Source organism: Pinus tabuliformis, chromosome 7, assembly GCF_031772625.1.
Source record: "Pinus tabuliformis cultivar Carrire ecotype Pingquan chromosome 7, CPIR1, whole genome shotgun sequence".
Lineage (NCBI taxonomy): Eukaryota > Viridiplantae > Streptophyta > Pinopsida > Pinales > Pinaceae > Pinus > Pinus tabuliformis.
The window spans coordinates 73135881-73150504 of record NC_142293.1 but is presented as its reverse complement, the minus strand read 5'-3'; positions in this window follow the sequence as shown (position 1 = coordinate 73150504).

Genomic DNA, 14624 nt, shown 5'->3' with positions numbered 1-14624 from the left:
CGAGAAATTTTTGAAAGGATCTCTTTCCCCCTCATCTTTCTTTTCTTCCCCCATGGGAGGTCATCGATATTTGCGAGGCCAGTCTTGCAAAGGTTCGACCAATTCAAGACCTAACTCCTTATATCCCGAACTTGTTGGGGTCATGCAAAGAAAAACAAAGAAAGAGAAGACTGCTTTGATACCACTGATCCAAATTTAAATAGGAACACAACAAACTATATATACAACCATAAATATAGATATGCAGTAGAAATAACACTTCATTTCATTAATATTAAATACTAAAATATGCTTACAAACAGAATGGAAATAAGACTAGCTTGGGACATGGTATCTTATCTCTGAGAAGACATGTGATAGCTACATGTCTCTGAACTCTGTTACAATGAGGCTCAAAGGCCTACTTATTATTGAAAAACATGAGAAAACCCTAAACAACCTAAACCCTAACCACAAGAGATGTAACGCCAAGATGTTGTGGGCCCCGTTGGGGTTAGTTAGGCAGTCAACTTCCCGAGGTCAGAACTTGGTCATATTATCTTTGATTGGAGCATACGATACCTTGTTGGAAATTTCTCTCTAAGTACTACAAGATTTTCTATAGGCCGATGCCTTTGGCCAAGGTCCTACAATGGACATAAAAAACCATCATTCATGGGGTCAAAACTGCTATGGAAGTTCAGGACTCGAAATACTGCTAAAAATAGTAAATGCTTAAATAAAGAAGGAAACAAATGAAATTGATTGGAGTTCTAGGTGGGATAGGTGAGTGGCCACCAATATCCACCTGGATTAGATAAAATCCATGATCTACTTCTAGAAACGAATTTCGAAAAATAACATCTGCAAAATGCATTAGTTCATTTTTTTCCTCAATTTGTGTCACAATGTGTTTCATGTAACGCTTACTTTCAAATCTATTTTGGTTATTTATGCCCTTTTATGGAAGACATAAACCTTTCCAGTCAGTGGAAAAATATCCTTGTAATTTTTTGGACCAATCTCCACTAAGCAGTAGATGGTAGGCTTCAAGAATGTCAACAACTACAATATTTATACACTAGTTAACTCTACAGTCAGATGACAAGTGAATGCTAACATTTCTAAGTTCACCAATGTCCTGTACATACAATTTATCAAGCTATGTGATCAATGCATCAGTTTTATCTGTTCAACATTTATTTTCTTAGCAATAGACAATGGCATAACATTCGAGGATGCACCAGATTCAACCAAACAATTATCGACATTATAATTAATTACTTCAAAAGTTAAAAGAAATGGAGGGAAGAGAGTGTTAGAACTCAAATTTTAAAACATTTAATAAAGATTCAATGATATCGTGAGAGTTACTGGAAATTACTTGAGAAGCATAAACTTCTTTACCTGCCGAAGAGTGAGATGAGAGTGCCTAGAGAATCAGTTCTCGTTGACTTGTTATCTTTCCAAGCTCAATGATTGAAATTTTTGCATGGGCTCTTTTCATATCTTCAACAATATTATAATTGATACTTTCCATCTTAACGAGTTATGCTAATGAATCTAGTGGTGTGGATTTACGTGAAGCTTTAAAAGTGTTGTACTTGTTTTTGTTGTTGACAGAAGTGCTCTTAGCAACATGAGAACTTCCATACTTTTTTTGTGGATTCTGAGATGGATTTGAAGGTGGTATAATTCTAAGTAGCAACTGCTTCTTAAGTTCCTACTCAGAAACACATCCCTTTCTCCTCGAGTTGTAACGATAACTTGAATTCTTGGGAGGGGCTTCACTCTCTAACAGCTAATTAACACTATGTTTATTAGCATTGTACATACACTAAACATGTTCACTGAATGTCTAGGACCCAAAATTTCCTCAATCACCATAGGTTCATTTGCTTCTTCACTTTGTTTGGATTGTTCTCCCATTAATAGAGTATCAACCAAGTTATCCATCATAGTTTTCATATTGTGGTCCCATTGTGGGCACATTTTTTCTGAATGTTTCTCTTGATGAAAAGTGCAAAAATTATCCATGCCCAAACTTTTGACATTGAACATTGCATTAGAACTTTGAGCAGATTTGTCTAGTCAAGAATTGTTGTTCTTTTTAAAGAAAGGTGGCCTAGAAAAATTGTTGCTGGTAGTGGATGCCTTGCTTGATCTCCTCTTTAACTTTGATACTTCGTTTGTAAGAAGATTCAGAGACTTGGTCAAGCTTTCCATATCAAAAGAGTCTTTTTCTTTAGCTTTGCTGGAAGAGGCTTGGTTTTTCTTACCATATTCCTTGGAGTCTTTAGGATCATTAGTGTCTTCAATGACTCCAATAGAACACAAATATTTTTCAATAGCAGGAGCTTCTACAAAGTTTAAGGCCAAGTTATTCTTTGCATCTCTTTTAATGAACACAAAAATGTTAGTTGTAAAGTTAGTTGTGTAATAATATTTATTAATGTCATCGTGTGGTTGTACATCAACAGGGAACTTGTTCAAAAAATTATTGAATATCGCTTATATAGGAAAATGACCTCCTCATCAGCTCATAGGGGAAAGACATGATGACTAAAACAATGACCAAGTTCACAAGCCTTGTTTCCAAGCTATCGTTGCCTATACAATAGAAACCTGCTTTATAAAGCTTCTCAGCAAGCCTAAGGGTGCATTAGTGACCCAAGTAACTCTACTTGTTACCTCGGGAACAATGTTAGTAAACCCTAATGAGGATCTAAGGGTCAAAGGAGTGGATTGACTAAGAAATATCCCTAAATTCTCTCCTAAATCAACTCAGAAAATCAAGGAAACAATCAAGTTCGACCTATTTGGGGGATTACTAATCCTACTGGAGTATGCAAATGGGAAAGAGATCAAAAGAATGTCAACATCATTAATTTTACCTAAAGAAACTCATAGAGAAACTTGGCAACCATAACCTCACATGCTACATAAGTAGAGCTAGGGCTATTGTGAAAGAGGTCAGATCATTTGAAAGGATAGCTTACTTGAATGTCGAGTATTGTCTCAGACTTAAGCATAAGAAGTTGGTAAGAAGGGAGAGAGAGAGAGGAGCTGGAGGGGTAAGGGAAGGTTGATGCAACCGATGGTTGTAATCACTCTTTCGACATTAATATAGAATTGCAGTTGTACTGTCCACTCCCTGATGTTGGTACTATAATTCATTTATATGTTTATGCAATGTCTTTTATCATGAGTGGCTTAGTTATGTGCAACTAGATGTCTTTTGTATATTCATGCATTGATTATCAAGGTTTTATGTTGTGATTACGCTTGTCTTTTCTATGTGCAAGAGTTGATTTGGAGCTGGTTCAGGGGACTTCCACCTAGCTGCATTGTGCTCTCTAGCAACTCCACACAAAGGCTTGAGGTAATGAATCTGTCTCACTTTGATAGTTAGTTGTTGAATATGGACATGCACATATATTTGTGACACCTACAGATAATCTTACAGTCTGCCAAGGGTCCTGGGAAGACCCTTGAGGGTTCCTTCATCTTCCATACATCGTGCATTAATCCATATAGCAATATCTGATTAAAATATTTAACTCTTTATTTGTCTCCCATTTTTAGGTTCCCAAGTTATTTTAACAACATGGTGAAAGTCTTATCATCAACAATTTCTGCAAAAATATCTTCTTAAACTCCCTCCAACTATGGATAGAATTGGTCGAAAGAATATGATAACATATAGATGCTCTCCCTTCTATAGTGTATGAAATGAATCTGCAAGAAACATCGTTAAAGCATACCTCAAGCATCTATAAATGCATGTAGAAGTCATCAAGAGGGTCTTACACTTTGGTCTTCTTATCAGGATCAAAATTTGACATCATCTTTTCCATATGTTTTGGAATCTTGTGAAGATTGTCTGGAAGAGCTATTGGCCCAGCCATCCAATCCAAGTCTGCATCAGCAATGTATTCATCTCTTTCTTCCTCCTCTTCTTTTGAATATGAAAAAACTCTTCTCCTTCACCATTAAAATCTATGTTGTAATCAAGATGTTCCTTGTCAAAAAACTAAAATATTCCTCTTCACTATCTGGATTATCCTTAATGGGTGGAAGTTCCCCTTGATTTTTTGTATGTTCAACCAATGCGTCAAGGCTCGTGATAACCAAATCTTCCATCAAAGAAACTAATACATTGTTGGCAGTTGTTTCTTTATTTACAAGATTATGAGGTAGAATAATATTAACATTAAGAAAAACAGGAGCTCTTGCAAACTTACAAGTGATGGGTTGGATAGTCCAAAGTTGATCTTAAGTGAGCTCAAAGGATTTTCTTGTACTAGACTAATTAGTTTCTTATGTTTCAAGAGTATGAGTTGGAGTGGAAATGGGAACTTTACTTCCTTGTGAAGAAGTATATCTATTAGGATGTGGTTATTTTTTAGCCATAAAAAAAGTGGTTTCCCTCCTAGTCCTGGAATGTTGATGGTGTTGCATCCTGCCAACATGCAAGGGGGTCTCCCCGATGAAAAATCCCAATTAGACTTCACATAGTTTGGTGTGGGATCCCTTCCAAAAATAACGCTTGACTGCCATTGTTTCTTAGAGATTTTCCTTGGATACAATGTTAACACGAAATATTAATGTGCATGTACTTTTGAATGAACAAGTGTGTGTGATTTGTGAAATGTTCAGTTGTAGAATGTATCAAGATTATTTTACCGAAGGGGGGGATAAAAGTGATCCTTTAAAAGAAGAGTAATAGTACTAATTTAGTAAAAAAACACAAGCATATACATATGAATGAACCATTGATCAACTAGTGAAGTAGTTCACATAGAAAAAATGATTGTTAAAACAAATGCATAACACCTTCAACAAGATAAGTACCAAAGCCAACGAAATAGTTCCATTTATTTAGTACATATGAAAACAACATATATAAAAAACATTCAATTAATAGTCTTGCAACATTTACGACATACGCATGAAACTGTGTTGGCTCAATGAGCTTCAAGTATTAATAAAATGTTCCAACATACATTGGTACAATGAACACGACTAGCTCCAATAATGGTGAATTAGAGAAACCACTTGCTCCTCCAAAAGAACTATCTTGCTCTCTAACCCCTGGTAGGAGGAACCAAGGCGAAAAATCCTTTATGTGAGTTATGAGGGTGTATTTATAACAAATGGGGTGACTCTTCACCTCCATTGTGACTCTTGGACTTCCCTCATGACTCTTTGACTTCCATATGACCATTTGAATCCTTCATGGCTTTTCACATTCTATATATGACTCTTGGACTTCCACTTTACATAACATTTCTCATATATGAAAATTACATAGTCATATCCACAAATAATGTGGCAAATGATGACTCATATAACATCTTGACATGAAACCTTGATAAGACATGACATGGACTACATGATGATATGCCAATGTCAAGCCATTCTTTTTGTTGCTATCTTTGTGTCTTCTTGAAAATGGTGAATGGTATTCCTCTTCCTCCTCCATAAGGCTTGAAGGTAAGGAGTTTTCACTGTGATCTTGATCTCCAATTATTGTCGTAACATGGTGTCCCTTTTTCTTTTATTTAATGAACAACTTGTCTTTGTAGCTACATAGGTGTATTCTAGCATGGTCTCCTTATTCTTCTCCTTCATCATTATCCTATCATGAAAAAATATAATACCTGCAATTGGAAACCACTCATGAAGAGATGACATCAGTCCAAAAAAATTGTAGTATAACATGCTTCATGGAAACCAATTATTGAGCTAGAACTAGGTGTTGGGTTGAGAAACTGGCTCAAGGATTTCACAATGCATAGTTCCATAGGTTAGGAGTCAGTATTGAGGCTTGATACTATGTTGTGTGTAATTTAAGAAGGCCAGGGTAGAGTGACTACATGTTTAAGGAGCTCATGGAGGTAGTCTTGAGGCTTGAAGTTTCCCAATGCATGGTTCTAGAGGGAGAGAGGCCTAAGTATTGTGCACTTTTGTAGTTCAAGGAGGTAGGTTGAGAGCTTGAGGCTTGATACTACGCAGTGCATAAAAGGAGCTGACTAGGAGGCTAAACTGTGCAATTCTGGAGCTAAAGGAGCCAAATTTGAGCATTGAGACTGTGTAGTGCATAGTTATGGGAGGCATGAACTATGCATTTTAAAGTTCCAAGAGGCAAAGTCTGAGCTTGAGGGTTGAGATTGCACAGTGTGCTGTTTCGAAGAGCTGAGTGAAGGGTTGTTGCTCGGGCAAGAGATTTTCTAGAGTTTGGATAAGTGTGGGCTTAGTGAGGTCAAAGTGAACAAGGACAAAACCTGAACATGATCACATACTCAAAACATTGATCACTCATAATACAAGAGAAATATGATCCCCTCTATGCAATGACAATACATGTATATATGATAAATATATAATACATGTATATATGATAAATATATAATACATGTATATATGATAAATATGACTCATTAACACTAGATTTACCCCTTGGAACAAACCATAACTCCTCTTATGCGATATGCGATACTTCCCGTGCCAAAATATGACATTTTGGTTTTATTCCAAAAGGGGTCAGAAGACTTGGACAAAACACATGGATAAATCTTATTACTTGAAACGAAAGTATGCAAGGTAAAAGTAGGTTCTAAAATTTAATTGTGGGCTGAAATTTTGGAGGGCATTGTAGCAACGATAATAGGTCACAAAAACATGAAATCATTGCAAAAATTAGACCTAAGTTCTTCTTTGAACTATATCCCCAAGGGATTAAACACCATGCAATAAACCATTTGCACCCTCGATCACAAAGCTAGACAGAACCAAGTCTTGGGCATACCCTTAGCCTATAACCTTCCCTTCGGGATTATGTGTAGTGTGGGGTCCACCTGCTGTGTACACTAACCAATCAAAGTCCTACCAGGTTCATTTATAATGCCACTACATTTCCTTTCCATCTTGGTTCCTTTTATTTGTGTTTAGACCGAAGGCCTGTGGTTACTTAACAAACAAAACCACCGCAAAATCACGACATGGGCATATTTTCACATTTGACGGGATCATTAATTGGCTTACTAATCTCCATCTCCTGGCTCTATTATCCTAGTAGAAACCTTAGCATACCTTTGTTTTTCTCCATGGTAAGGCTTACACGATTACATTTCTAGTAGAACTTCTTGGCGCATGCATCAAGCAATCAGTGATCAGACAAGATGCATTGTACTACACATGAGCACGATGCCTAGTCATCTTGTTGCTTCTCTTTGTTCATGTTATATCGCTGGATCTTAAACCCTCTAAAAAATTTTAGTCTTCAAACTATCAGAAAACATTCTCGTAGAGAAAAACACTAAGGAATGGAAAAAGTAGAGCTTATCAGAGGTTCAAATGCTGCTGCATAGGAGCCATCGGATCGGGCCGATCAACGGTCTAGATCAAATCGACAGATCACATTGGAGGAGGTTGGCGATATTGCATCGACGGAGGTCAGCGGGGCATATCGGCACTAACCCTGAGTGAGTTGTGACTGCGATCCAGTGATATAACATGGACTGTCGGATCGGTGTGCAGATCAACGACAGAGACCACATACATCGCATTGCAAGTTTAAAAGGGAAGGACTTACTGCAGGCCTAGAGACAAAGCAATATGTGACTGCGACTATCTGTTGGGTCCCTATAATATTAGTGATTACCCTATTACTATTGTAGTTGTATCCCTTATTAATATTTTTGTTCCCCTATTGTCTCCATATTGTTATTACTGTGCCCCATAGAATCCCTCTATTGTTATTTTTGTGGCTTTATATTATTATTGTTAGGTCGGCTGGGTAATATTATGACTCCTTAGACTCCTATATATAGAAAGGAGGTTTTGTCATTTGAATCATCCAAGAATTGTTCATTTATGTAATGTAAAGGAGGTTTCCCCCTTGAAGAGGATGAATTATAAGGCGTTGATCTATATTTTTTATATTTTTTTGAGCTGGTTTCATAACATTTGGTATCAGAGCTTTGGATTCTAGGGTTTTGATGCTCCAAATAGGTCATCATGGAATTTTCGCTATAACTTTTTTTTTGCGACATTTCAGAAGCTAAAAAAAGCCCATTTGAGAACAAATCACACTGAACCTCGGATCCAAATTTCAGAACTTTTTGCTTTATATTTGTAGAGATATGATCTGAGGAAGTTGGTCTTTTTGCAGACTCCTGAATTACATTCCAAACAGGTGACTTGGGGAAAATCATCATAACTTTCTCTCTGAGAATCGGATTGAAATTTCGTAAGAAGGTATAGAAATAGGATGGAATTTAGCTTCTTTTATATATTTTTCAGAGCTAAAGGTTGAAACAGTGACTTGTGGCACATCGTACAAGTTTGATCTACTGAATTAGTCTATAAACAGGTCACTGTGGGAGATTTCACATAACTCTTCCTTGGAGAATCCAATTTGGATCAGACTAGTGGCATTGGAAAGAGGACACAGAGGGATACTGCAAGTTTCAATTTCAGAACTCGATGATCTGAAAGTATAGAGATACATTAGAGGCAATATCGAGCTCCTACAAAGTGAAAAAAGGTGTGTAGATTTTTTTAAATTTTTGCTTAAGCTTGGTTTGGAAATTTATTTTGAAGGAATTCAAAGGGCATAGTAGAGAATTATTATCGATAACTGATGCCTTGAGGAAAGAAAATGCAACACCTAGTAAGCAACCTGAAATCTCTAGCATGACTCATGAAGAAGAGGAAGAAATGCTACATGATATATCAAAATTACAAGACCAAGCGCAACAAATGTCACTCTCACAAAAGCTAACAGAAGCTAAGATAAATGGCGTGGAATCTAAGATAAAGGGGATGGAAGCTAAGATAGATGATTTGAAGATAGATTTGAAGACAGATTTGAAGAGATACATGACAGATTTGAAGACAGACATGGCAGATTTGAAGACAGATTTGACAAATTTTCTACAAGAAATACTTACTAATGGTGAAAAGGTAGTAAAGGAAACTCATGGTGTGAACAAAAGAAATGTTTATCATGATTTCATAGACTCTAATGTGGGATCGAAGACTTATCATATTCCAAAAATCGATATGAGGAAGTTTAATGGCAAGGATCCCGCAACATGGACATTACAGATGGAGCAATTTTTCGATCTCAATCATGTGCAAAACACACAAAAGGTACGTATTGCAACTTTATATTTGGAACCAAATCAGTTTGTATGGTATCAATGGCTTTTCTCTCATAAAAAAATTATAACTTGGGCAATTTTTATGGAAGAATTGACAACACATTATGAGGATACAAAAAGCAACGCTTTTTTTAGTCAATTGATAAGTCTCAAACAAAAGGGTTCAATAATGGAGCACATTGAGGAGTTCCAAAAATTGAACATAAGGGTAAAAAATATTCAGAGGAGCATAGGATTGATGTGTTCATAGGGACTTTAAAGGATAATATCCAACATGATGTTCACCTTTGGGAACATGATTCATTAGAGAAGGCATTCAGGTTAGCAAGAAAAATGGAAAGCAAAATTATGGCAACCAGGAAGCATACCACTCACAACTATAAAGATGGAAGTGTTGTTCCCCTAGTCTTCCACAACCTATAAGGTTGACACCACAAAAATTGGAAGAAAAAAGAGAAAAAAGGGCTTTGTTACAGTTGTGATAGCAAATACACTAAAGGTCATAAGTGTGCTGAGAAGAAATTATTCTACATAGATTGTGAAGAGGAAGAAGAAAAGGAGAAAGAAAGGTCAAAAGAAGAGGATATACTCCAGGAACAAAGCCTAGATAAAGAAGAAATGAATTCGACCATATCTTGTAATGCATTGGCGGGAATTACCACTCCTCAAACCATCAAGATAGAAGGACAAATCAAGAAGAAAAAGGTAATAGTGTTGATTGATTCAGGAAGTACCCACAATTTTATTCATTGTAAGGTAGTAAAAGAATTGAATTGCTTCTTATATCCAGCACCAGAGTGTCAAGTGATGGTTGCAAATGGGGGAACAATAAATTTCTCTGGAAAGTGCCATAATATCAAGCTATACATGGGAGAATATGTATTGACTAGCCCAATGCTTTCCATTCCAATGGGAGGTGCTGATGTTGTACTAGGAGTCCAATGGCTACAATCCTTAGGTACAATAGCTTTTAATTTTCAAGAAATTTTCATGAAACTTTCTGTGGAAGGAAAGGAGGTTGAATTAAGGGGTATTGCAGGGAAACTGGGAAAGATAATCAACTCTGACAGTGTGACAAAGCTTCTAAAAAAGGAACAAGGAGGTGTAATTTCACAATTATGTTTGCTAGATGTTTCCAAATTGGAATCATCTATTTCTCCAGATCTCCAAAAAGTCTTGGACAATTATTCCAAGGTATTTGAGACTCCCAAAGGTCTCCCACCTATTCGTGATCATGATCATGCTATTCATCTGATTCCATGAAGTGTTCCTCCAAACATCAGGCCGTACAGATATCCCTATGCCCAAAAGAGTGAAATTGAACGTATGGTTGCAGAAATGCTAGAGGCTGGTATAATTCAATTGAGTCAAAGTTATTTCTTTGCTCCAATAGTATTGGTGCAAAAGAAGGATGGATCATGGCGCATGTGTCTGGATTATAGGGAGCTCAACAAGCTCACTATTAAAGATAAGTTTCCCATTCCTGTCATTGATGAATCAATGGATCAATTTCATGGGTCAATTTACTTCACCAAGTTGGATATTCGTTCAGGATATCATCAAATTAGAATGAAGACTGAAGACATTCCAAAAACAACATTTAGAACTCATGAGGGTCATTATGAATTTTGGTCATGCCTTTTGGCCTTACCAATGCACATTCAACATTTCAAGGTTTGATGAATTCCATTTTCAAACCATTTCCTAGAAAATTTGTGTTAGTATTTTTTGATGATATACTAATCTACAACAAGTCTTGGAAGGATCATGTTGAACATGTTGACAGGGTGCTACAACTATTGGAGGAGAAACAATTATATGCAAAAAGATCCAAATGTTTCTTTGGAGTACAAGAGGTGGAATATCTGGGTCATATTGTATCTCATGAAGGAGTTAAGGTAGACGCTAGCAAAATTAAAGCCATTAAGAAATGGAAAATCCCCACATCCATAAAGCATATGCGAGGATTTCTTGGGTTGACAGGGTATTATCGCAAGTTTGTTAAGAATTATGGGAGAATAGCAGCACCTCTAACAACATTATTGAAGAAAGATGCATTTTCATGGACTCCAGAAGCAACAAAGGCCTTCAAACATCTTAAAGACGCAATGTGCCAAGCACCAGTCTTAGCTACACCGGACTTTACAAAAACCTTTATTGTGGAATGTGATGCTTCAGGAAATGGAGTTGGTGCTGTTTTAATGCAAGATGAAAGACCCATTGCTTTTGAAAGTCCTCCAATCAAGGGAAAGTTCTTACACAAAGCTATTTATGAGAAGGAAATGTTGGCAATACTCCATGCACTTAGGAAATGGTGACCCTACCTAATGGGAAGACACTTCAAGGTAAAAACGGATCATGATAGCCTTAAATACTTTTTGAAACAAATATTATCCTCTGAAGAGAAACAAAAGTGGGTCATAAAGATGTTGGGTTATGACTTTGAAATCATCTACAAAAAAGGGAAGCAAAATGTGGTGGCAGATGCACTCTCAAGAAAGGATGAGGATGTGGAAGCATTGTTGTGTGCCATTTCTATTATACAACCAGATTGGATAAACGAAGCAAGGGATGAATGGAAGAATGACGAAGAAGTGTGGGAACTTATTTGAAAGTTACAACAAGATTCTAGTACGTCTGATACATTTAGCTGGAAAAATGATTCATTATGGTACAAAGATCGCTTATACCTCTGTAAGAATTCCCAACTAAAACAAAAGATTCTTATGGAATTGCACACTTCTCCCTTAGGAGGGCACTCAGGATTTTTAAAACTTACCATAGGGTTAAGAAGGATTTTTTTTGGGATGGCCTTAAATTGGATATTCAAAAGTTTGTGGCGGAATGTTTGGTTTGCCAATAAAATAAAGTTGAAACAATTAAGACACCAAGTCTATTACAACCTTTATCCATTCCAAGCCAACGTTGGGAGGATGTTTCAATCGAATTCATCACAGGTTTACCCAAGTCTGAGGGAAAGAGTGTCATCATGGTGGTAGTTGACAGACTTACCAAGTATGCACACTTTTGTGCATTATCACATCCATTTAAAGCTAGTACAGTTTCTACTACATTTATGGAAACAATTCAAAAGCTACATGGAAACCTAAAGATTATTGTAAGTGACAGAGATCCCATTTTCACTGGAAATTTTTGGACAGAATTATTTTCTTGTCTTGGTACTCAGTTAGCTCATAGCTCATGTTATCATCCTCAATCTGATGGGTAAAATGAGATAGCAAACAAATGCTTGGAAGGATATCTTCGTTGCTTTGTATCTGATAAACTGACACAATGGGTTAAATGGTTGCCTCTAACTGAATGGTGGTATAACACTTCCTTCCATACAATAACAAAAATGACCCCATTTATGGCACTTTATGGATATCAGCCACCATCCATCACATCATATTTAAGAGAAAATTCTAAGGTTCAAGCAGTGGAACATCACATCGAACATCAACAACAAGTCCTCCAACTCTTAAAGGATAACCTCATGTTGGCACAGAATAGAATGAAACAACAGGTAGATCAACATTGCAGTGAAAGAAGTTTTGATGTAGGTGATTGGGTATTCTTACGGCTACAACCATATAAGCAAATGTCCCTCAAGCACGCTAAGAAGGATAATAAATTATCACCAAAGTATTATGGTCCGTACAAGGTGTTGCAAAAGATTGGTACTATGGCATACAAATTGGAGCTTCATGCAGCTTCTCTATTGCACCCATTTTTCCATGTTTCATGTTTAAAGAAGGTTATAGGAAACAAGCTCCCAGTTCAAACAATATTGCCAGAACTTGACGAGGAAGGAAAAATTATATTGGAACCAGTAGCAGTCACAGAAACAAGAACTCAACAACTACGAAATCAATTAATTTCGAGTATCTTATCAAGTGGAAGAACTTATCCACTAAAGGTTCCACATGGGAGGATGAGAATTTTATACAGAAGCATCCAGAACTACTCAAGCGTTGAAGACAACACTTTTTTGAAGGAGAGGGGCATGTTGGGTCCCTATAATACTAGTGATTACCCTATTACTATTGTAGTTGTATCCCTTATTAATATTGTTGTGCCCCTATTGTCCCCATATTATTATTACTGTGCCCCATAGAATCCCTCTATTGTTATTTTCGTGGCTTTATATTATTGTTGTTAGGTCGCCTGTGTAATATTGTGACTCCTTAGGCTCCTATATATAGAAAGGAGGTTTTTTCATTTGAATCATCCAAGAATTGTTCATTTATGTAATGTAAAGGACGCTGCCCCCTCGAAGAGGTTGAATTCTAAGGCGTTGATCTATCTTTTTTATCTTTTTTTGAGTTGGTTTCATAACACTATCGCATCACAATATCGCATTGCAATATGTCAAAGGGGTGATGCCAAATGGACCGCGGGTCATGCAAAGTGCGATATACTGATGGCGCCGATCAGCGATCGGCAAATTCAATCGGTGAAGTGGGATCGGGACCACATACAAAGGGGCGAAGACCCATAGCCTGTGCGACTTGCGATAGCGATATAGGTAGACCCGATAGAGTTATAGATGCGGCTTTATATATTTCGAGTTTCGATAATCAGTTTTGTTGTCGGGATTTCTATGTATTTCTTTATATTCCGATAATATCTTATATAGAACAAATATGTGTTATATCGAGGATTTGTGTGGAGGAAGACTAAACGGTCGGTTTCACTGTGCCCTTCGATCCTTCTATTTCTGAAAGTAGTTTTTGTGCCTTAAGCGTTTTGTCTTAACAAGACGTGTCCAACACCGAAAGGGAGGTGAATGGACAGAAGAGGAAGACAAGGAGCCCGAAGAGGGAAGGAAAATAGATAGGGCCAAGAGGCTTTAAAACCAATTTATGGTAGACAAAGAGGAAAATAAGGGAGCGGAAGAGAAAGCTGCAGACAGAGAGCAAGAGGAAGTAGTTGTGTACTCTTGTAGATTTGAGGATTTCAAGTGAATCCCTGTTGTTTTTGTCATTGTTGCGTTGAGAATCAGGTTGAGCTCACACTTGTAATAATATGCTCTTGAAGACATAATATAGAGGTCGACACTGAAATCTGGACCAGGAGACGTAGCCAGGAAATCTGGTGAACTCCTTAATTATTTGTTGTATTGATGTGTTGAATTGTTATGATTTCCAATTGTTAAATGTCTGTATTATTTGCAATATTTTATATCCATTGCACTAAATAATATAGGCATTCCTGCACGTGAGTCTGTAATACCTTTTCTTCTTGATTTAGTATCCATTTCGGATCAAGTTGTATCAGAGCATTTGGTTTTGGTTTTATCAAGGTTAGACAAGCTTGTGTTGGATTTTGAATGCTAACTAAATTAAAGCTCAGACTAGGAGAAGGAGAACTTGTTGAGGCTAATCCAGAGATTGGAAGAGTCTATTCTTAGAGGAGAGTGGCAGAAGAAGCTTCATTGGGATCATAATATCAATTTATAGAAAGTTTTAAGAC